Raw genomic sequence first — 8,065 nt, 5'->3', positions numbered from 1 at the left:
CTCAAAGAAGTCATTCCAAGGTTTGGACTGCTGCGTTTGGTAGGCTCTGACAACGGCCTGGCCTTTGTGGCTAAGGTAGTACCAGGAACAGCTCAAGCATTAGACATCACGTGGAAACTTCATCCAGCATACAGACCACAGAGTTTGGAAAAGTAGTACACATGAATAGGACTTTGAAGTTAGGGCTTAGCAAATTATGTCAGAAAACATGTCTTAAATAGGTGAAAGCTTTACCTTTAATTATGTTTAAAATTCATCATACCCCATCCAAGAACACCAGGTATTCCCCTTATGAGGTATTATACAATAGGCCTCCTCCAATATTACATAGTTTTCCAGGGACTCCTCAAGAATTAGGAGAAAAAGAACTACATAGACAATTAGAAGCTTTAGGCAAAGTGGCCGGTGCCATATCCAAGTACTTGCTAAATAGGGCTATGATCAGTTTGTTTGCCCCCGTCCATTCTTTTTCTCCAAGAAACCAAGTGTGAGTCAAAGATTAGAATCTAAGTCCCCTCCGACCCAGGTAGAAGGGACCCTACACTGTGATTGTTGGTCAAATAAGTTTGTAAATATGATATATATGTTTGCTCGCTTATAGTTTGCATTGGGTGTGGGGGACAGGCTGTAAGCAGGCAGGGTTGTTATAACCTAAGACTAAGGCTTAGTTTTAAGACTAAGCCTTCCCCACCCTTTTAATACTAAGATCTTTTCAAAACTAAGCTTTTCCCCACACCCTTGACTGTTGCATGATGTGGGGTGGTGCACTCTCATGAGGAGTCCCATTATACCTCAGATAAGTGACTTTGTATCAGAGACTTCCTTGTTTGTATATTGGATTAAATGTTTTGATTTCTACAATATAAAATGGGGCAGAGGAGCCCATGCTGGAGGAGAGCAGAGAAAGGCCAAGTAGAGGAGAAGAGAAGCAGCCAAGTTAGTGGAGTGCTGAGAAAGAAGCCAGTTTGTGCAGAGTTTGTGCAGAGAGAAGGAGATGGGAAACAGAGATGAATAAGGCTGGTGAGGTTAGAAACCTTTGATTCTAGGAAAGTCAGATAAGTCAGTGGCTTTGGGAGCCCTGAATGGAAAGAGAAGTGTTTTCCCACTGAGTGTATTTCTAGCCCGCCGGGTGCAAGCTAGGATTAAAGCTAATGGCCCACCAGTTCTTGGCTCTGTTGTTTCATTACCATCTGTCTGAATCAAATGCGAACCTGCATGGGCCAGGCGGCTGTGATGGTGGCCGTGGCTTTACAGTGATCCTGACCACTCCCACTGCTGCCAAGGTAGAAGGCATACCCGCCTGGATTCACCACAGCCAGCAGAAGCCTTTGGCACCAGCGGAAACACTCTTGTAGACAGCAGAGTCTGACCCTACCAATCATTGTAAGTTGACCTTGAGAAGGGCAACATGCCCTGCTCCAGCCACAACCTAAAGCTGGCTGGTCCATATACGATCAAAGCCTGAGAAACCTCACCATGGGGCCTGTTGGGCAGATAAAATATATTATGCTCACTTTGTTAAAGATGGCGCTACCCTCGTGGAAGCCATCGCCTAGGTGATATTAATGTGTGTTGGGGGCAGGCTGTGGGCAGGCAGGATCCTTATAGCCTGGGGCTTGGCTTTAGGACTAAGCCTTTACCACCCTTTTTGATGTGGGGGTGGTGCAATCCTATCATGCCTCAGATAAGTGACTTTGTATTAGAGACTTCCCTATTTTGTATATTGGATTAAAGGTTTTAATTTCTGCACTATAAAGTGGGGCAGACTGGGAGCTTGCTCTCTTGGTTCCGGGGATTAGCATTAGAAAGGAGAGCAGAGAAAGGCCATGTGGAGGAGGCCAGGAGAGGCAGCCAAGATGGTGGAGTGCTGAAGGAAAAGCCAGTTTATGCAGAATTTGTGCAGAGAGAAGGAGACGGGGAACAGAGGTGAATAAGGCTGGTAAGCTAGAACCTTTGATTCTAGGAAACTCGGATAAGTCAGTAGCTTTGTGAGCAGTGAATGAGTGAGTTTTGGAGCCCAGTGTGTGTTTTTACTTGCCCACCGGGTACAAGTTAAGATTAAAGCTAATGGTCCACCAGTTCTTGGCTCCATTGTTTCATTACCATCTGTCTGAATCTAATGCAAACCTGCATGGGCCAGGCGGCTGTGGAGGTGGCCGTGGATACTGGCTTTACAGGGCCCCTGATAATTAGACTCTAGGGACAGAGGGAAACTAGTGTCAAAAGAAAGCCAAACAAGTCATCATAAGGTTTGATGCATGTACCGCTATGAGTCATACAGAATGGGGGTGTAGGTCCCTTGTCTAGGAGAGAAGCTCAAGATAAATAAAAAGTATATATGTACTCATAGCTACCCCTGTAGAATAACCTGTGAATATCAATCATGTGTTTGATATGTTACTTAGAAAAAGGATACCTCCAAAAAGAAGTATACTTTAAAAGAGAATTACTTATTACTAACTTAATCCTCACTAAAGGTTAAGGTTTTTAGAAATTAAGAATTCTGATTAATTAGAAAGGAATTGTATAGTTTTAATCATAAAAAGTATTAGGTATAGAAGTACTTTTAAAAAGAAAAGGAAAAAGTAAGTTGTTGCAAAATCTGGTTATATATAAACAGTAAAGAAAATTCATGAAAGTTAAAGGTTTATTAGGTTGCAGAAAGTTTGTACAGGTTTGTAAAGCCAGAAGCCAGGGCTACCATCACAGCTGCCTGGCCCATGCAGGCTCGCATTGGATTCGGACAGTTGGTAAGAAACAATGGAGCCAAAAACTGATAGGCCATTTTCTTTAAGTCTAGCTTGCACCCGGTGGGCAAGTAAAAATACACACTGGGCTCCAAAACCCACTCACATTCAGTGCTCACAAAGCTACTGACTTATCCGAGTTTCCTAGAATCAAAGGTTTCTAGCTCACCAGCCTTATTCTCCTCAGTTCCCCATCTCCTTCCTTATCCCAGATACAAACTCTGCACAAACTGGCATCTCACTCAGCACTCCGCCATCTTGGCTGCTTCTCCTGGCCTACTCCACGTGGCCTCCTTCTGCTCTCCTCTCTGCTCTCCTCTAATGGTAATCTCAGGAACCAAGAGGGCAAGCTCTCGTTCTGCCCCCATTTTATAGTGTAGAAATCCAAACCTTTAATCCAATATACAAAACAGGGAAGCCTCTAATACAAAGTCACTTCTCTGAGGCATGATTGGATTGTACCACCCCACAGCGAAAAGGGTAGGAAAGGCTTAATCCCAAAACCAAGCCCCAGACTACAAGGATTCTGCCTGCCTTTAGCCCACCCCAACACACATTAATATCACCTGGGTGACGGCCTCCTCATGGGCAGCGTCATCTTTAACAAAGCGAGCATAATATATTTTATCTGGGGGCGCACCCGCGGTGCGCGCCCCCACCCTTGCCCGCCCCCTGCCGCTGCCTCAGCTCCGCAGTGCACAGAGCTGCCTCGTCTGAGGGGACGCGAGGATCGCCCTTGTCGCCGCCTGAGCCAGCAGCCAGAGAGGAGGCTCTTCTGAGCCCAGCCTGGAGTCCTGCAACCACCACCAGATTCTGCTGCCTCGCATCTCATGAGGGGGTTCACACCTCTGGACGTGCCTCTGCCCTCCCGCCGCGTGCAGGGAGCCAGCACTTAGGCCGGAGCGAGCCTGGAGGGCGCCGGCCGGGAAGGCATCGCGGCAACCGATTCGCTATGGAGGGCATCGGCGGTGCGAACGACAAGAAAAAGATAAGTTCTGAATGTCAAAAAGAAAAGTCTAGAGATGCAGCCAGATCTTGGCAAAGTAAAGAGTCTGAAGTTTTCTATGAGCTTGCTCATCAGTTGCCACTTCCCCATAATGTGAGTTCGCATCTTGATAAGGCTTCTGTTATGAGGCTTACCGTCAGCTATTTGCGTGTGAGGAAACTTCTGGATGCTGGTGATTTGGATGTTGAAGATGAAATGAAGGCACAGATGAATTGCTTTTATTTGAAAGCCCTGGATGGTTTTGTTATGGTTCTCACAGATGATGGTGACATGATTTATATTTCTGATAATGTGAACAAATACATGGGATTAAGTCAGTTTGAACTAACTGGACACAGCGTGTTTGATTTTACTCATCTGTGTGACCATGAGGAAATGAGAGAAATGCTTACACACAGAAATGGCCTTGTGAAAAAGGGTAAAGAGCAAAATACACAGCAAAGCTTTTTTCTGAGAATGAAGTGTACCCTAACTAGCCAGGGGAGAACTATGAACATAAAGTCTGCAACATGAAAGGTACTTCACTGCACAGGACATATTCATGTGTACGATACCAATGGTAATCAATCTCAGTGTGGGTATAAGAAACCACCTATGACGTGCTTGGTGCTGATTTGTGAACCCATTCCTCATCCATCAAATATTGAAATTCCATTAGATAGCAAGACTTTTCTCAGTCGTCACAGTCTGGATATGAAATTTTCTTACTGTGATGAAAGAATTACTGAATTAATGGGATATGAGCCAGAAGAACTTTTGGGCTGCTCAATTTATGAATATTACCATGCTTTGGACTCTGATCATCTGACCAAAACTCATCACGATATGTTTACTAAAGGACAAGTCACTACAGGACAGTACCGGATGCTTGCCAAAAGAGGTGGATATGTCTGGGTTGAAACTCAAGCAACTGTCATATATAACACTAAGAATTCTCAACCACAGTGCATTGTATGTGTAAATTATGTTGTGAGTGGTATTATTCAGCACGACTTGATCTTCTCCCTTCAACAAACAGAATGTGTCCTCAAACCAGTTGAATCTTCAGATATGAAAATGACTCAGCTATTCACCAAAGTTGAATCAGAAGATACAAGTAGCCTCTTTGATAAACTTAAGAAGGAACCTGATGCTTTAACTTTGCTGGCCCCAGCTGCTGGAGACACAATCATATCTTTAGATTTTGGCAGCAATGACACAGAAACTGATGACCAACAACTTAAGGAAGTTCCATTGTATAATGATGTAATGCTCCCCTCATCTAATGACAAATTACAGAATATCAATTTGGCAATGTCTCCATTACCTGCCTCTGAAACCCCAGAGCCACTTTGAAGTAGTGCTGACCCTGCACTGAATCAGGAAGTTGCATTAAAATTAAAACCAAGTCCAGAGTCACCAGAACTTTCTTTTACCATGCCCCAGATTCAAGACCAACCAGCTAGTCCTTCTGATGGAAGCACTAGACAGAGTTCACCTGAGCCTACCAGTCCCAGTGAATATTGTTTTGATGTGGATAGTGATATGGTCAATGAATTCAAGTTGGAATTGGTAGAGAAACTTTTTGCTGAAGACACAGAAGCAAAGAATGCATTTTCCACTCAGGACACTGATTTAGACTTGGAGATGTTAGCTCCTTATATTCCAATGGATGATGACTTCCAGTTATGTTCCTTCGATCAGCTGTCACCACTGGAAAGCAGTTCTACAAGCCCTCAAAGTGCGAGCACAATTACAGTATTCCAGCCAACTGAAATGCAAGAACCAGCTATTACTGCCACCACTGCCACCACTGATGAATTAAAAACACTGACAAAAGATGGTATGGAAGACATTAAAATACTGATTGCATCTCCATCTCCTACCCACGTATCTAAAGAAACAGCTAGTACCACCACATCGCCATATAGTGGTGGTACTCGAAGTCGGACAGCCTCACCAAACAGAGCAGGAAAAGGAGTTATAGAACAGACAGAAAAATCTCATCCAAGAAGTCCTAACGTGTTATCTATCACTTTGAGTCAAAGAACTACTGTTCCTGAGGAAGAACTAAATCCAAAGATAATAGCTTTGCAGAATACTCAAAGAAAACGAAAAATAGAACATGATGGCGCCCTTTTTCAAGCAGTAGGAATTGGAACATTACTACAGCAGCCAGATGATCATACAACTACATCAACACTTTCTTGGAAACGTGTAAAAGGATGCAAGTCTAGTGAACAGAATGGAATGGAGCAGAAGACTATTTTTTAAATACCCTCTAATTTAGCATGTAGACTGCTGGGGCAATCAATGGATGAGAGTGGATTACCACAGCTGACCAGTTATGATTGTGAAGTTAATGCTCCTATACAAGGCAGCAGAAACCTACTGCAGGGTGAAGAATTACTCAGAGCGTTGGATCAAGTTAACTGAGCTTTTTCATAATCTCATTCCTTTTTTTTGGACACTGGTGGCTCATTACCTAAAGCAGTCTATTTATATTTCCTATATCTATCTAATTTTAGAAGCCTGGCTACAATACTGCACAAACTTGGTTAGTTCAGTTTTGATCCCCTTTTTACTTAATTTACGTTAATGCCAGATCACGGACAGCAGATTTTTACAGTTCTTTGGTATTTAAACCATTGCATTGCAATAGCATCATTTTTAAAATGCACCTTTTTATTTATTTATTTATTTTGGGCTAGGGAGTTTGTCCCTTATCGAATTATTTTTAATAAGATGCCAATATAATTTTTTAAGAAGGCAGTAACCTTTCATCATGATCAGTTTGAAAATTTTTTACTCAGTATTTTCACATTTTACATAAACAATAATGATTTGCCAGCAGTACATGGTAGCCACAATTTCACAATATATTTTCTTAAAAAAATACCAGCAGTTACTCATGCAGTATAGTCTGCATTTATAAAACTAGTTTTTAAGAACTTTTTTTTGGCCTATGAAATTGTTAAACCTGGAACATGACATTGTTAATCATTTAATGACTCTTTTAAATGCTTGTATGGTTTATTATTTAAATGGTTAAAGCCATATACATGATATAGAAAGATAAGCATATATCTGGAAGGTATGTGGCATTTATTTCAATAAAATTCTCAATACAGAGAAATGAACTTGATGTTTCTATAGTCACTTTGCCAGCTCAAAAGAAAACAATACCCTATATGTAGTTGTGGAAGTTTATGCTAATTATTGTGTAATTGATATTCAACTTAAATGTTCTGCCCACCCTGTTGGTATAAAGATGTTTTGAGCAGATTGTGAACAAAAAAAAATCATACTTTGTTAGCAAAATTGCCTAGTATGTTAATTTGCTCAAAATCTGATGTTTGGGTTATGCACTTTGTCGCGAATAACATCCTTCTGTTTTCATATAGATTTCAATAATTGAGTGATTTTAGAAGAATTATTTTAGAAATATATAATTGTCACAGTAAACATCCTGTTTTTCTATGTGCATTGTAAATTTAAAATTTAAAAAAAAAGAAAAAAATATATTTTATCTGCCCAACAAGGTTTTAGAAGGTTTGTTCAGAAAAATAAATAAATAAATAAATAAGGTGAGACTTCAGTATAATAAAAAGTTCTGAAGGTTTTAAAAGGGGGGACTGAGGGAAGAGAAACCAGAAGAATACAGAGGAGGGGGACCTGCAATGTCTAGGGTCTTACATTCTATTCTGTGAACTCAGTGTTCTCGACTGAGGGAAAAAGGGCAGACAGGAAAGGTTGAAAAAAATGACACACAACTGCTGTGGACTTTGGTCGTTATCAATTCCTCGAAATAAACTTCCAGCTCTGGTAAGAAGAATGAATAATAGGATTATCAAGGACAGACCCTCTCGCCTCCTCTCCCCTTCCCCTTCCTGAGATATGAAAGTCAGGTAGGCCTACAAACAAAGAAGTCATAGAAATCAGGCATTTGTCACATAAAAGCTAAAGTTGTAAAGGTATATGAAATGTAAGTAGTCTAATTTTGAGGAGCTTGTGTTTTGTTGACTCTATTAGGGTCACACAGCTCCCCCGGCTAAATAAATCCTACTTCCTTCCTCAAGTTGTCTGGGCCTTTTTGTCCTCCTTTGATTCCTGCAGTAGTACCTTAGTTGTTCATTGATTGCTTTCTCATATGTGCCTTGACTGGGGTCCAGCTGAGTCAGTAACCCCTTGCTCAAACCAGTGACATTGAGCTCAAGCCAATGACCATGGGGTCATGTCTATGATCCCATATTCAAGCCAGACTGACGCTCTATCCACTGTGCTACTGCCCGGTCAGGCTGTATTTCTTTTTCTAAATATCTTTTTTAATTGG

The 8,065-nt window shown here is 41.6% G+C and overlaps 2 pseudogenes; both read left to right on the top strand.

Annotated features, from left to right (window-relative positions):
• Nucleotides 1–3,699: 3,699 nt before the first annotated feature.
• LOC136317251 (hypoxia-inducible factor 1-alpha pseudogene) lies at nucleotides 3,700–5,088 on the top strand (annotated as a pseudogene).
• Nucleotides 5,089–5,169: 81 nt separating this feature from the next.
• On the top strand, nucleotides 5,170–6,006 carry LOC136317252 (hypoxia-inducible factor 1-alpha pseudogene; annotated as a pseudogene).
• Nucleotides 6,007–8,065: the final 2,059 nt, after the last annotated feature.

This window comes from Saccopteryx bilineata, chromosome X (assembly GCF_036850765.1).
Source record: "Saccopteryx bilineata isolate mSacBil1 chromosome X, mSacBil1_pri_phased_curated, whole genome shotgun sequence".
NCBI lineage: Eukaryota > Metazoa > Chordata > Mammalia > Chiroptera > Emballonuridae > Saccopteryx > Saccopteryx bilineata.
Note: the sequence above shows the minus strand (reverse complement) of the source record. Positions and strands in the feature narration are given on the sequence as shown.